The 14,352-nt window shown below is 41.7% G+C and overlaps 1 long non-coding RNA gene across 4 annotated transcripts in view; it reads right to left on the bottom strand.

The window, feature by feature from the left end:
* Positions 1-8,372, bottom strand: part of LOC128929024 (uncharacterized) — a 597,561-nt gene extending 589,189 nt beyond the window's left edge. For all 4 annotated transcript variants that reach the window (XR_013522995.1, XR_013522992.1, XR_013522999.1 and 1 more), the window contains exon 1: positions 8,268-8,372. This is a non-coding gene — a long non-coding RNA (uncharacterized LOC128929024). The remainder of the gene's footprint in view (positions 1-8,267) is intronic.
* Positions 8,373-14,352: the final 5,980 nt, after the last annotated feature.

Raw genomic sequence — 14,352 nt, 5'->3', positions numbered from 1 at the left:
GAATTCTCAGCATGTCTTCTCTGCAGCAGGACTTAGTAGGAGAGCTGTCATTTAGGCTGCTCCGGTTTATCTCTATCTTTTTATCCTGAGGCTGCACATTTGCACATACAGAATTTCTTTTTAAGTTATGCGATTTAAATTAAGTAGTTTCAGCTATGCTTGGCATCTAAGCAAAGAATGTGGAACAGGGGTTTTGAGTTGTTTCTCATAGAGTGTCTGCATGTAGAGATGATGAATGCTAGTCTAACTTTACCATAATGTATAAAAATCAACCAACTAAATGAATTTAATACCCATCAGATAAAATAACAATACACCTGACTGTATGTAATTTACAGGATCTTAATAGTTTGTATTGAGTTTTCAATGCTCAAGACTAAATAAAATAAATAGACTGAAGTTTGCGCACTAATGTATTACCAGTATCTTCCTACATCCACATACAGAAGGCAGAAAGCTGAGCTGGATGCATTGTCTGGGTTAGAATTAATCTTTAGGCAGGCAGATGGCTTTTTATTTTCATACAGCTTATGTGAATTTTTCTCATCTCTGAAGCAAGCCTCATTAAGATTTATGGGCTATGCAAATAATCCTGAAAGTTTTTATGGACCCACTAAGTTGTTCTTTGAAATATCCAATCTCATGTGTGAGGAAAATGAAAAACAGGTAACTTGGTCACTTTGACGTGACTTTCTCAAACATTGAGAGGATTGACTATCAATAGATAAGCTCATATTCTTTTTGAAAGGTTGGGTGTTTTAATTTACCTTACTTATCTGCAGATAACAAGTACATCAGAAGGATGAAGCATCTGTACTAACAGTTCCACTAAATCTCCCGTTTTTTGACTCCAGAAATTCAGGAAAGCCCAAGAAAGACTTTAGAGTAATATCAACAGCTTTATTAACCATCAGAGTAATCCATTATGTAAAATCCTCCCAATGGCTTCCTTCCCATCATCTACAGAATAAAATTCAAATCCCTTAGCCTAATAAATTATTGATGATCACATCTCATCGTAGCCCTCCTTGCAGACAATTTATACACCTTAGAAGCTAATTATTCTTCCACCTAATCCACCCACATCCAACACAGAGAGCCAATCTTCCACGCTATTTCCTACCTTCGAACCTTTGCTGCTGCTTCCCTCTGCCTAGAATCACTTCTCCCTCCTATTAGGCTGTCAAACGAGACTTTCAAGAATCAGGTCAAGTATAAACTCCTTCATGTAGCCTTCATAGGACTCTATTCCTACCCAGCAAGAGTTGACCTGTTCTTTGTTTTAGATCATACTCTGCATATATTCTTATAATAACAGCAGTAACACTTTATTATGCTTATTACTTATATGTCTATCACCTATTAAGAGATTATGAACTCCTTGAGTACAAAGACTATTTTATTTATCTTTATACTCTTAGTGATTCAAACATAGCTCACATAGATTAGGTAACAAATGGTGAGTGAATAAACACACACATGAATGAATAAACTTTGCTTCTACACTAAAATTGTAAACTGGAAGGAAAGTTGAGCTGGGCAACTTAGCTCAAATTTCTTAATCATCCTTTAAAAGTTCTGTCTGAGCCGACAAGACATGACTTAAAAGCCAACGGTTTTTTCTGTTGGGAACAAAAGGTCTGAAATATGCCCTCAGGTCATTATGGCTACAAACCTAATGCCCTTAAAGTCTCGGGTGATGAAAAGAACTAAGTTTTTGTTACTCTTTTGGGAAAACCAATCCTTCACACTAACAATCGTTGTTTCATTGAGAAATAAGCACCTTATTTTTGTTTTTTAATTTGCCATTTAGGCTGGGCACAATGGCTCACACCTGTAATTCCATCCCTTTGGGAGGCTGAGGCGGGTGGATCACAAGGTCAGGAGTTCTAGACCAGCCTGGCCAATATGGTGAAACCCCATCTCTACCAAAAATACAAAAAATTAGCCAGGCATCATGGTGCATGCTTGTAGTTCCAGCTACAAGAGAGGCTGAGACAGAAGTATTGCTTAAACTCGGGAGGTAGAGGTTGCAGTGAGCTGAGATCGTGCCCCTGCACTCCAGCCTGGGCTACAGAGGGAGATTTCATCTCAAAAACAAATAAATAAATAAAATTTGCCATTTAATGGTATGCCTGCTTAAAACACAGATTCCTTGACCCATTCTAGCCCCCCTGAATGAATCTGAATCTCTGAAGATGCGGACTGTGCGGCTGCATTTTTTTGCAAGCTTCCCAGTGTTTCCTAAAGTTTGAAAACAACTTCTCTACAGCTGGCAGACACTGATAAGCATCATTTTATGCCAAAAGTCCTAGGTACTGCTGAGGACTGTGATTGTTTCTCCCCATTTCCTGACAGTTCTTAGAACTGGAGCTTTTTATTTTTCTTCTCTGATGCAAAGCTAGCAGCCCAATTATACATGACTTTCTCACCCCCAAGTCGTATTATTGCAAAGCACATTTTTTGGGGTTTGCTTTGAAAGGCACTTGAAAGTGACAGATCATCCAGACACTCTCTGATTTATCTAATTAAAACTCTAAGCCTTGCTGGGCACACCACACCTGCGCTCTGCTTTCTGCACTAGTACCATCCAATTTGCTGTAGGGCACAGGTCCATGGGCTTGAATCTCATCAATCATAACATTAGGTTCAGATTATGTTAATTAATATAATTATGTAATTAATTCCAGTAAGGGAATTAATACAAGATTTTGTGGGGGTAAATTATATGCAGTACCTGTTAGAAATATGCTATAAAACATTTTCTATCAGCTAAAGTTATATTATTATGGTATTTTCAGCCAATTTACACAAATGTAGTAAAATTTAATTGTCCTCTTATCCATCTAACTTACCAGGATATTATTTTATTCTTTTAGCTCTGGAGCCTGAAAGCTCTCCAGATCAGGCCACAGTTACATTATTATTTTATTGTTGATTTCATGAACTTTTCAACTCATCTATGAAGTAGAATTTGATCGGTTTGAACAATAGAGAGTATGAGTTTTTGAGTAATGAGTCAAATGTTCAAGCAATAGTTTTTTTCTAAGGTTAGTGGCACAATTGCAAAATAAACCATTTCCAAGAAAGTCTAATGGAAATCATTCCTCAAATTCTTCTCTTAGAAAAATGGGCTGCGCCTTGAGGTGGCTGCATGTTTTTTTTTCATTTTGTTTATTTTTTTTAATGTTTTTGCCTTTTCATTGATTTCACTGGAGAGTAGATATATCATTTACTTCCACTTGTAAATTCATAAAACTGTAGAATATATAAGCCAGTGGGGCTTTTGAGGTTAACTTCCTTCTTCAAGGTAAGGTCAGCGACAAAAATGGAACTACAACCAGCTCTACTCTTTTATGGTAACCAAATACCCCATTTTCCTAAAAATTACCTTCAATCTCTTTTCTTTTTCTCTGTTTGTTCACCTTTTACTTAGCTCTTCAGAAATGCAATGATAACCTTTACCTTTACTCCACTAGGCACCTCCTGCACTGGAGTTTACGTGTTTACTCAGAAGTTCCAGGGGTGGAAACTTGAAACAAACCAGGCACTTCCAGAACCATCTCCCCTACTGGGAGCTTGACTCCAGACAAGGGTTAATTTACAGCCTGGCTTTGCCCACGATGGCAGCACCTCCCCACCCAATGAAAAAGACACTGAACAAGTCACGTAGACCCAACACCTCCTCACTCACTCCACTGAGTGCTATTCATGCTAAGTTCCTCTTTAAAGCCCCTGCTTTCTACCCTGAAAGCTGAAGTGGTGCCCTCAAGGCAGGTGCCTGTACTATCTCAACTAGCACTGGAATAAGGTCGCTTTTTGTCTATTAGGCCTCGCTCTTGTTAACTAGACTCTGCAAGTGGCAAGCAACTGGACTTGAATTTGGTTTTAACACTATGATGCTTTCTCCTGTTCTATAAATTCAACTTAATTGATTTAACAGATGCAAATTAGATGCCTATTTTGTATAAAGGAAACATCTTAGGATGCCTGCTCTCACTACTCCTATTCAATATAGTATTGGAAGTTCTAGCCAGAGCAATTAGTCAAGAAAAAAATAATCAAGGGTATTCAATTAGGAAAAGAGGAAGTCAAATTGTCTCTATTTGCAGACAACATGATTGTTTATCTAGAAGACCCCATCGTCTCAGCCCAAAATCTCCTGAAACTGATAAGCAATTTCAGCAAAGTCTCAGGATACAAAAACAATGTGCAGAAATCACAAGCATTTCTATACACCAATAACAGACTAACAGAGAATCAAATCATGAGCAAACTCCCATTCACAATTGCTACAAAGACAATAAAATACCTAGGAATACAATTAACAAAGGTTGTAAAGGACCTCCTAAAGGAGAAAAAACAAAGCACTGCTCAACTAAATAAGAGAGGACACAAACAGATGGAGAAACATTCCAGGCTCATGGTTGGGAAAAATCAATATTGTGAAGATGGCCATACTGCCCAGAGTAATTTATAGATTCAATGCTATCCCCATCAAGCTACCAATGACCTTCTTCACAGAACTGGAAAAAACCACCTTAAACTTCATATGTAACCAAAAGAGAGCCCACATAGCCAAGACAATCCTAAGCAAAAAGAACAAAGCCGGAGGCATCACACTACCTGATTTCAAACTATACTATAAGGCTACAGTAATCAAAACAGTATGGTACTGGTACCAAAACAGAGACATAGACCAATGGAACAGAACAGAGGCCTCAGAGGCAATGCCACACATCTATAACCATCTGATCTTTAACAAACCTCACAAAAACAAGCAATGGGGAAAGGATTCCTTGTTTAATAAATGGTGTTGGGAAAACTGGCCAGCCATGTGCAGAAAGCAGAAACTGGACCCCTTCCTGACCCCTCACACTAAAATTAACTCCAGATGGATTAAAGACTTAAACATAAGGCCTAACACCATAAAAATCCTAGAAGAAAACCTAGGCAAAACCATCCAGGACATAGGCATAGGCAAGGAATTCATGACTAAAACACCCAAAGCATTGGCAGCAAAAGCCAAAATTGACAAATGGGATCTAATTAAACTCCAGAGCTTCTGTACAGCAAAAGAAACAATAATTAGAGTGAACTGGCAACCAACAGAATTGGAAAAAATTTTTGCAATCTACCCATCTGACAAAGGGCTAATATCCAGAATCTACAAAGAACTAAAACAGATTTATAAGAAACAAACAAACAAACCTATCCAAAAGTGGGTGAAGGATATGAACAGATACTTTTCAAAAGAAGACATATATGAGGCCAACAAACACATGAATCATCACTGATTGCTAGAGAGATGCAAAGCAAAACCACATTAAGATACCATGTCACACCAGTTAGAATGGCGATCATTAAAAACATCTGAAGACAACAGATGTTGGAGAGGACGTGGAGAAATAGGAACACTTTTACACTGTTGGTGGGAGTGTAAACTAGTTCAACCATTGTGGAAGACAGTGTGGTGCTTCCTCAAGGACCTAGAAATAGAAATTCCCTTTGACCCAGCAATCCCATTACTGGGTATATACCTATAGGATTATAAATAGTTCTATTATAAAGACACAGGCACACGTATGTTCATTGCAGCACTGTTTTCAATAGCAAATACCTGGAACCAACCCAAATGCCCATCCTCAATAGACTGGACAAGGGAAATGTGACACATATACACCATGGAACACTAAGCAGCCATAAAAAATGATGAGTTTGTGTTCTTTGTAGGGACCTGGATGAATCTGGAAACCATAATTCTCAGCAAACTGACACAAGAACAGAAAATCAAATACCACATGTTCTCACTCATAGGTGGGTGTTGAACAATGGGAACACATGGACACAGGGAGGAGAGCATCACACACTGGGCTCTGTTGTGGGGGGGCCAAGGGAGGGACAGCGGGGGAGTGGGAGGTTGGGGAGGGATAACATGGGGAAAAATGCCAGATACAGGTGATGGGGGGGATGGAGGCAGCAAACCACATTGCCATGTGTGTACCTATGCAACAATCCTGCATGATCTGCACATGTACCCCAGAACCTAAAGTGCAATAAAAAAAGAAAGATTTTCTTTAGGTAGGGCACGATGTTTTATGCTTGTAATCGCCTGTAATCCCAGCACTATGGGAGGCCCAGGTAGAAAAATCACTTGAGCCCATGAGTTTGACACCTTTCTGGGCCATAAAGGAGACCCCATGTCTACAAAACATATATTTTTTTAATTTTAAGAAGTTTTTTTAAAAAGCGATTGCTGGAGTGTGGTGGTTCATGTGTGTAATCTTAGCATTTTGGGAGTCCAAGACAAGCAGATTGCTTGAGACCAGGAGTTTAAGCATAGACTGGGCAACATGGCAAAACCTTGTCAATACAACAAATACAAAAATTAGCCAGGCATGGTGGTACATGTCGATATTCCCAGCTACTGGAGAGGCTGAGGTGGGAGGATCACTTGAACCCAGGAGATGGGGGTTGAAGTGAGCCAAGATCATGCTACTGTACTACAACCTGGGTAACGGAGTGAGACTGTTTCAAAAAATAAAAAATAAATGTGATTACCCTAAAGTATCTGTCACAAATCTCTCTTTTAATATAAAACACCAATTCTTTATAAAGTTTTTGTTAAAACTAAATGTATAACCAATAGTAATAACATTAATCTGAAAACAGAAATTATTATATGTCCATTCATGTATTTGCTCATTAATCCATTCAATTATCAAGCATCTATTGAGAGTCCCATTATGTCAGGCACAGGTAGGTCCAAGGCTATGTAGATCAACAGGAAAGAGTTTCTGCCCTTGAGGAATCTTTGGTTAGTGGGAGAGACAGAGATATCAATCAATAATTAAAAAACATATGAATTTTGATCAAGGCAAGGAAATGCTAAAATAGTGGGTTAAAATATGACATGAAGAAGTCAGCATGATAACATGTGTGATGTCCTTTGAAGCATAGCCTGATTACCTCTTTTAAATGTTTGAGTGAAATTAATGGTTTCCCTGGCAGTATCGTGCTTGGAGTTACCATCTACCAGGTTTAAGAAGTTCAGACTCACCCTACATCTCTCATTTTCTCCTCTTTTACACACCAAAGGAGGAGAGTAGGTTTTAGTTTTGCCCTTTCCCAGTTTGCTAGTTCATGGCAACTGGACCTTTAAGACAGACTTTGGCAGGTTGTGTTGGAAGCGTGGTTGGTAGCCGGGGCTCAGCGGTTACTCCAGGGAATAAGGGAGCAGCTTACCACAGTTGTAAAGACTCTTTGATGGTGGAAGAACCCGCTCCCCAATATTATGCTCTGAGAAGAGACCTACTTTATACAAAGTAGGCACCTAATTAGTATATGTTAAATCAATTAAGTTGAATTTAGAAAACATTAGAAAGCATCATTAGTAGTGTAATCAAATGCAAATGGTCCTTGAAGATCAGTGCTCTGTCATCCTTTCACCTATTTACATTCGCAGAGCACAGAACTGCCCCAGAGTGGTGAGGTTGCTCAGGTTGCAGAGGGCTTGTCAACTCAGAGGATGGTGACTGGGGTAGACAGCAAAGGAGGGTGTGGACAGCAGCATTCTGTGGAGGAAGCTGTCTCCAAAGGCTATCTGAGGAAGGTACAGTGTTGGATCAAGAGGACTTCCCACCCTAACGGGCCCAAAGTGTTTGAGACTTTCCTGAGCCGTTTTTTCAGTTCACCTGTCCACTTGCTTCCTGGAGAACAAAGTGGCTGCATAAGAACTAGTTCCGGGGTTTGCCGCATCATGGAAGCAGAATCCAACTCTTTGCTCCTTCCCACAACTCAAAACTACTTCCAGTCCTGATTTTCACAATGGCAACAATAATTGTCACCTCTCTCTGTCATTGAGCTTTGGTAAGGAATGTCCTAGCCCATCAGAAAACCAAATCCCAACTCAACTTCTTCCTGAAATATTTATCCAGTCCTTTTCAAGAACACACTGATTTCAACACTAAGAGAGGCTGGCTTCCATAAATCAAAAGAAAATGTCTATATACATCGTCCACATAAGAGATGGATCCTTAAGACCTACTTAACATTGAACTTCTATCTCTAAGCAGTATAGCACTGCGGTTCAAAGTGAAGACTTTAGAATTAGATTCCTTGCATTTGAGACATCCTGGCTGTAAGATCCGTTGCCTCGCTGAAAGTTAAACGGACACGCCCATCCCTGCTCGTGCCTAATAACTGCGTTATTATTCTGAGCACATTACTCAGTATCTGGCTTCTCCACGTGAATTCTCCACACTTACCTCTGCTACTGCACCCAGATCTACATTCAGCACCAAACTAAGTGCTCAACCCTCAGCCCAAGGCCAAATAACGCCTCACCAAAACTTGCTATGCTTTGTTTCCCCAATAACCAATCACGTTCCCATCCACGCCCTGTCTCCCTATAACCAATGAAATTGCCTATGTTTTGTTTCCCAATAACCAATCATGTCCCCAGCCAGCCCACCTACCAGTAGTCCTGCCCGCCTACCAATGGCAACTCACCACATCCACGCCCGGTCTCCCTATAACCTGTTTCCCCAATAACCAATCGATCGCTTCCACTCCCCATAAAACCCCATGCCCTGAGAAGTCAAGCGCTACTTCTCTGGCCCTTTTCCAGACCATAGAACTTCGCCCAGGAGCTGAGTAAATCAGCTTTTCATTTTCTTACACTGGCCTCAGTTTCCTCATTTTGTCTCGGTAATAGACCTTACACTGGCTCTATCACTTACTATCTGTATAATTTAAACTTTCTGTGTCAACTCATTAGTAAAATAGACATTGTAATAGCCCCTACTTCATGGGGTTGCTATACTATCTATAATTAAAACAAATAAAGCATTTAGATCAAAGTAAGTAAGCACAATATAAATGTTAGTGAGTACTATTATTTTACTGAAAGCATAAGAAACAACAATCTCTGTAGTAGAATGCTTTACTATAGAAGAAGAATAAGAAATTGATAAACAAGCCAGGCACGATAGCTTGCACCTGTAATCCCAGCACTTTGTGAGGTTGAGGTAGGTAGATCACCTGAGGTCAGGAGTTCGAGACCAGCCTGACCAATATGGTAAAACCCCATCTCTACTAAAACTACAAAAATTAGCTGGGCACGGTGGCATGCACCTGTAGTCCCAGCGACTCAGGAGGCTGAGATGGGAGAATTGCTTGAACCCAGGAGGTGGAGGTTGCAGGGAGCTGAGAGCATGCCATTGCACTCCAGCCTGGGTGACAGAGACTGTCCAAAAAAAAAAAAAAGAAAAAAGAAAAAGAAAGAAATCATTAAAAAAAACATTCAAAATATCTCAAAAGAAGAGATAACATAAAAGTATGAAGGTTTTCAATCTCTCAGCAAATATTTATTGAGGCCCTATTCAAAGCAAAAGGAATACAATGAACAAAACAGACCACAGTCTCTGCCTCCAGGGATCTAATATTTAATAGGGGTAGAGGGAAAGATAAATACACAAGATATTTAGGTAAAATGACAAACATGATAACTATGAGAAAAAATAAATGGAATGGGGGCACAGACATCAGAAAAAAAGGTGCAGTTTCCATTAGGGTGGGGAGGGAAGGCTTTCCTGACATGCTAATGTTTTCCCATGGGCCAGAAGGAGGTAAGAAGTCAATCCACTGGCAAACCAGGGGAGGATTTCCAAGTTTTTTGTAAAGTTTTGCATGGTGCGTGTGAATAACATCGAGAAGGCCAATACAGTTGGGGCAGAGTAAGAAAGATGATTGGGAGAAGATAATGTCAGAGAGGAAACAGGAAGCCAGATAATGTATGCTTTCTGTATTAGGGTTCTCTAGAGGGACAAGACTAATAGGATGCATGGATGTATCAAAGGGAGTTTATTAAGGAGTACTGACTCACATGATCACAAGGTTAAGTCTCACAGTAGGCCATCTGCAAGCTGAGGAGCAACGAAGCCAGTCCCCAAACCTCAAAAGTAGGGAAGCCGACAGTGCAGCCTTCCGTCTGTGGCTGAAGACCCAAGATCCCCTGGCAAACCACTGGTGTAGGTCCAAGAGTCCAAAAGCTGAAGAACTTGGAGTCCAATGTACAAGGGCAGGAAGCATCCAGCACAGGAGAAAGATGGGGGCCAGAAGACTCAGCCAGTCTAGTCCCTCCATATTCCTCTGTCTGCTTTTGTCCTAACAGCCACTGGCAGCTGACCTGATGGTGCTCACCCAGACTGAGGACCTGCCTCTTCCTGTCCACCAACTCGAGTGTTAGTTTCCTCTGGCAACACCCTCATAGACATTCCCAGAAACAATACCTTGCATCCTTGCAACCAATCAAGTTAACAATATTGGCCATCACAAGTCCACCCCTTGTCAACTTGAACCCATACATAACTCTGGAGATCGTATATAATCTTCAAATAAAGGCAATAAGAAGATCATAATTATACCTAACATAATACAGCTTTCCTTTGTACAACCAGAAGTGCAGCAATTCCCAACCCAAATACTATTAAAGTTAACAACACTTAAATGCTGATATGAAATCAATAAATCTTATGTCACATGATAAAGAAAAAAAGGAAATAAAATGAAGTTATTTTTAGTTCAAGCGTGTACATGCACAAACATGTTCTTAACAAAAAGAGGAGGAAATACTCATGACAATTACAGTTCTAGTTTCTGCAACTGGTCATGTGGTCATACCTGGTATTGATGACTACCTTGTTCTACTGCTGATTCTGTATTCCCTTTGCCTTCAGCAAGCACCTCAGCAGGACTGTGGTTTTTTACCTGGTGGAGTGCACCAAACCTTCATTCCTGAAGGGTCTGGGGCCATTTGTAGTCCTGCCTGGATCGGGTTGTTGTTTCCCATTGACCTTACTCAGAGCATGGTAATACTAAGAGACACCCTAACGGATCTCCTGTATTCCACCTATACTCTTCCTCACCCCCAACGTAGAGTAGTAGACTGATTTCATCTAGATAGTCCAGGTCAATCACCCCAGATAACCCTGTAACTCCCTTCTTAGCCTGTCGACAGCGGTAGAAGGAGCCCAAAGTGGCCAGGTGGCAATTTTAACTTCTAGCTGAATGGAATCAGTGTTGTGTCTTCTGTTGGCAGGATTTCTCCCAATGGGACTAAGACCTCTAGGCCAGCAGAACATGATGTCGTGGGAACAGGAAGTAAAATTTTGCTAGTGGGTGACTAGAAGTGATGGTGAGTGATGCCACTTCCTCTTCCACCCCTTAATTCCTGGACCCGTGAATCCTGGCTATAGGAGAAACAGTACTGTATATTGGATGCTGATTCGGAGCATACTCAGCCTTTTGGAGAACCTTGCCCCAGCCCTGCAAAGTATTGTCACCTAGTTGGCATTGTAATTGTGACTTCCAAAGGCCATTCCATCATTCTATCATCCTGCTTCAGGATAATGGGGAACGTGGTAAGATCAGTGAGTTCCATGAGCATGAACCCACTGCTGCACTTCTTTAGCCATAAAGTGAGTGCCTTGGTCAGACGCAATGCTGTGTGGAACACCATGACAGTGGATGAGGCATTCCGTGAGTCCATGAATAGTAGTCTTGGCAGAAGCATTGAGTACAGAATAGGCAAACCTGTATCTAGAGTAACTGTCTATTCCAGTTAGGATAAACTGCTGCCCTTTCTGTGACAGAAGAGTTCTAATATAATCAACCTGCCACCAGGTAGCTGGCTGATTACCCCGAGGTATAGTGCCATAATGAGGGCTCAGTGTTGGTTTCTGCTGCTGGTAAATTGGGCACTCAGCAGTGGCTGTAGCCAGGTCAGCCTTGGGGAGTGGAAGTCCATGTTGCTGAGTCCATGTGTGACCTCCATCCCTGCCACCATGGCCATTTTGTTCATGGGCCCACTGGGTGATGACAGGGGTGGGCTGGGGAAAGAGGCTGAGTGGCGTCCACAGAATGAGTCATCCTATTCACTTTATTAAAATCCTCCTGTACTGAGGTCACTCTTTGGTGAGCACCCACATGAGATACAAATATCTTCACAGTTTTTGACCACTTAGAGAGGTCCATCCACATACCTCTTCCCCAGATTTCTTTGTCACCAATTTTCCAATCATGCTTCTTCCAAGTCCCTGACCATGCAGCCAAACCATTGGCTACAGCACTTGAATCAGTGTATCAACACACATCTGGCCATTCATCCTTCCAAGCAAAGTGCACAAGGAGGTAACAGCTTGAAGTTCTGCCCAGTGGAAAGGTTTCCCTTCGCGGCTGTTGTTGAAGGATGTCCTAGAAAGGGCTGTGGTGCTGCAGCTGTCCGCTTTGGGCGGTGCCTGCATATCGTGCAGAATCATCTGTGAACCAGGCGCTAGTCTTCTCTTCCTTTGTCAACCGATCACAGAGAACTCCCCGTGAAGCCACCAGTGCACGCTAGCTGGGAGAAGGCAGGCTGGCAGGAGTGGGGACCGTGGGCATTTGAGCCACTGCCTCATGTAACTTACCTATGTCCTCAGGATGTGCTCAAGCCCAGTCATGTGCATGTCACTTTCATTGGATGATGGAATGCTGCTGTGCACATCTTGCTTTATGACTAGATGAGTCAGAAAGCACCCAGTTCGTGACAGGTAGTTCATGTCTCACTGTGACTCGATGACCCATACTCAAATGTTCAGTTTCTACCAAAGCCCAGTAACAGGCCACGAGTTGTCTCTCAAAAGGAAAGCAGTTATCTGCAGAAGATGGCAGGGCCTCGCTCCAAAATCCTAGAGGCCTCCACTGTGATTCACCGATGGGGGCCTGCCGAAGGCTCCAAACAGTGTCCCTATCTGCCACTGACACCTCAAGCACCATTGGCTCTGCTGTGTCATATAGTCCAAGTGGCAGAGCGGCTCGTACAGCAGCCTGGAACTGCTGCAGCGCCTTCTCCTGTTCTAGACCCCACTCAAAACTGGCAGCTTTTCGGGTCACTTGATAAATGGGCTGTGAAAAATGATGGTGGCTTGGACTACAGTGGTAATTGTTGAGGAGATGAAAAGGGGGTCTGATTTAGATATATTTCTAATGAAAGGCCAACAGTACTTGCTGACAGATTGGATGTGAGGGTGGGGCATGCAGGAAAGGGAAGACTAAAGGAAACTCCAAGATGTGTAACTCAAGCCTCTGAAAAAAATTGAATTTATTTTAATCATGGAGACATAACCGTGGGATTTACAGTCTTTAAGAAAATGAAGATTTCAGTTTTGGACATGATGTCTTTGAGATACTTTTTAGACATCCAAGGGAAAATGTCAAATAGAGAGACATATGAGCCTAGAGTTCAGGGGAGAGGTCTGGGCTAGAGACATACATTTGGTGATAATCAGTGTGTAAAAGTATTTAAAGAGACTGAGTATAGAAAGAGTAAAGATCTGAGAACTGGATCTAGGACCTGCCAACATTTAGGGTTCGGGGAGATAAGAGGAATTAGCAAAGTAGACTGAGAAAAACTGACCAATGAGAAAAATAAAAGAGGAAAACTTGATGGACGTGGTACCTGAAAGTGAAGGCGCTGTATCAAAGAACGCACGTACAGTGAGGTGGGTGCTGCCGACAGGTCACGTAGGGTGAGGACTGAGGACTGTCCAAAGGACTGGGCAACACGCGAGTCTTTGGTGACTTTGTAAAGAAGTATCATCAGTGGTCAGTGAGCTGGCTCTAGAATTATTGTAATACATGAGAAGAACTGTAGGTAAGGAAGTTATCTCCAGATTTTGCAGAAAAGGGAAACTGAAATACTATCCAAGAGGGACGATGGGTAAAAAAGGGGTTTCTTTTGTGTCTCTCTTTCTTCCTTTCTTTCTTTCTCTTTCTTCTTTCTCTTTTTTGAAAAAGCATCAGTTTGGTGAAAAAAATGAGAGGGTTTCTTTTTAAGATGAGAAAGGTAACAACATGTTTATGTTTCTGGGAATAATGCCATAATTGACGGGAAATTGATTGATTTTCCAAAGTCCATTCTGGAGGAGAGGGAATGAATCTAACGTCCAAATCAAGGGGCTGGGCTTAGACAGGAGTGCGGACATTCCTCTCCAGTGGCAGGAGGGAAGACACCGTGTGCAGGCACAGACGCAGCAAGGTGGGTGGATGTGATGGAGGAAGCTTGGGGAAATTCTCTTCTGAAACATCTGCTTTTTCAGTGGAATAGGAAGCAAGGTAACCAGCAAAGAGCGAAGATGGAGAATGTATTAGAGGTTGGAGAAGAGAAGGGAAAGTATGGAAAAGTTATCTGGGTGAGTGGACCAGGAATATGCGTGTTTGTGGGGCAGCACTACAATCCATTTAATATTAGGGTCATGAATTGAAATGACAGCAATCATTTGGGAAGGTCAAGTACAGAAAAGGCAGAGGGTG

The sequence above is a fragment of the Callithrix jacchus genome, chromosome 10 (assembly GCF_049354715.1).
Source record: "Callithrix jacchus isolate 240 chromosome 10, calJac240_pri, whole genome shotgun sequence".
NCBI lineage: Eukaryota > Metazoa > Chordata > Mammalia > Primates > Cebidae > Callithrix > Callithrix jacchus.
The sequence above is the reverse complement of the archived record's forward strand: the minus strand, read 5'-3'. Positions and strand labels throughout refer to the sequence as shown.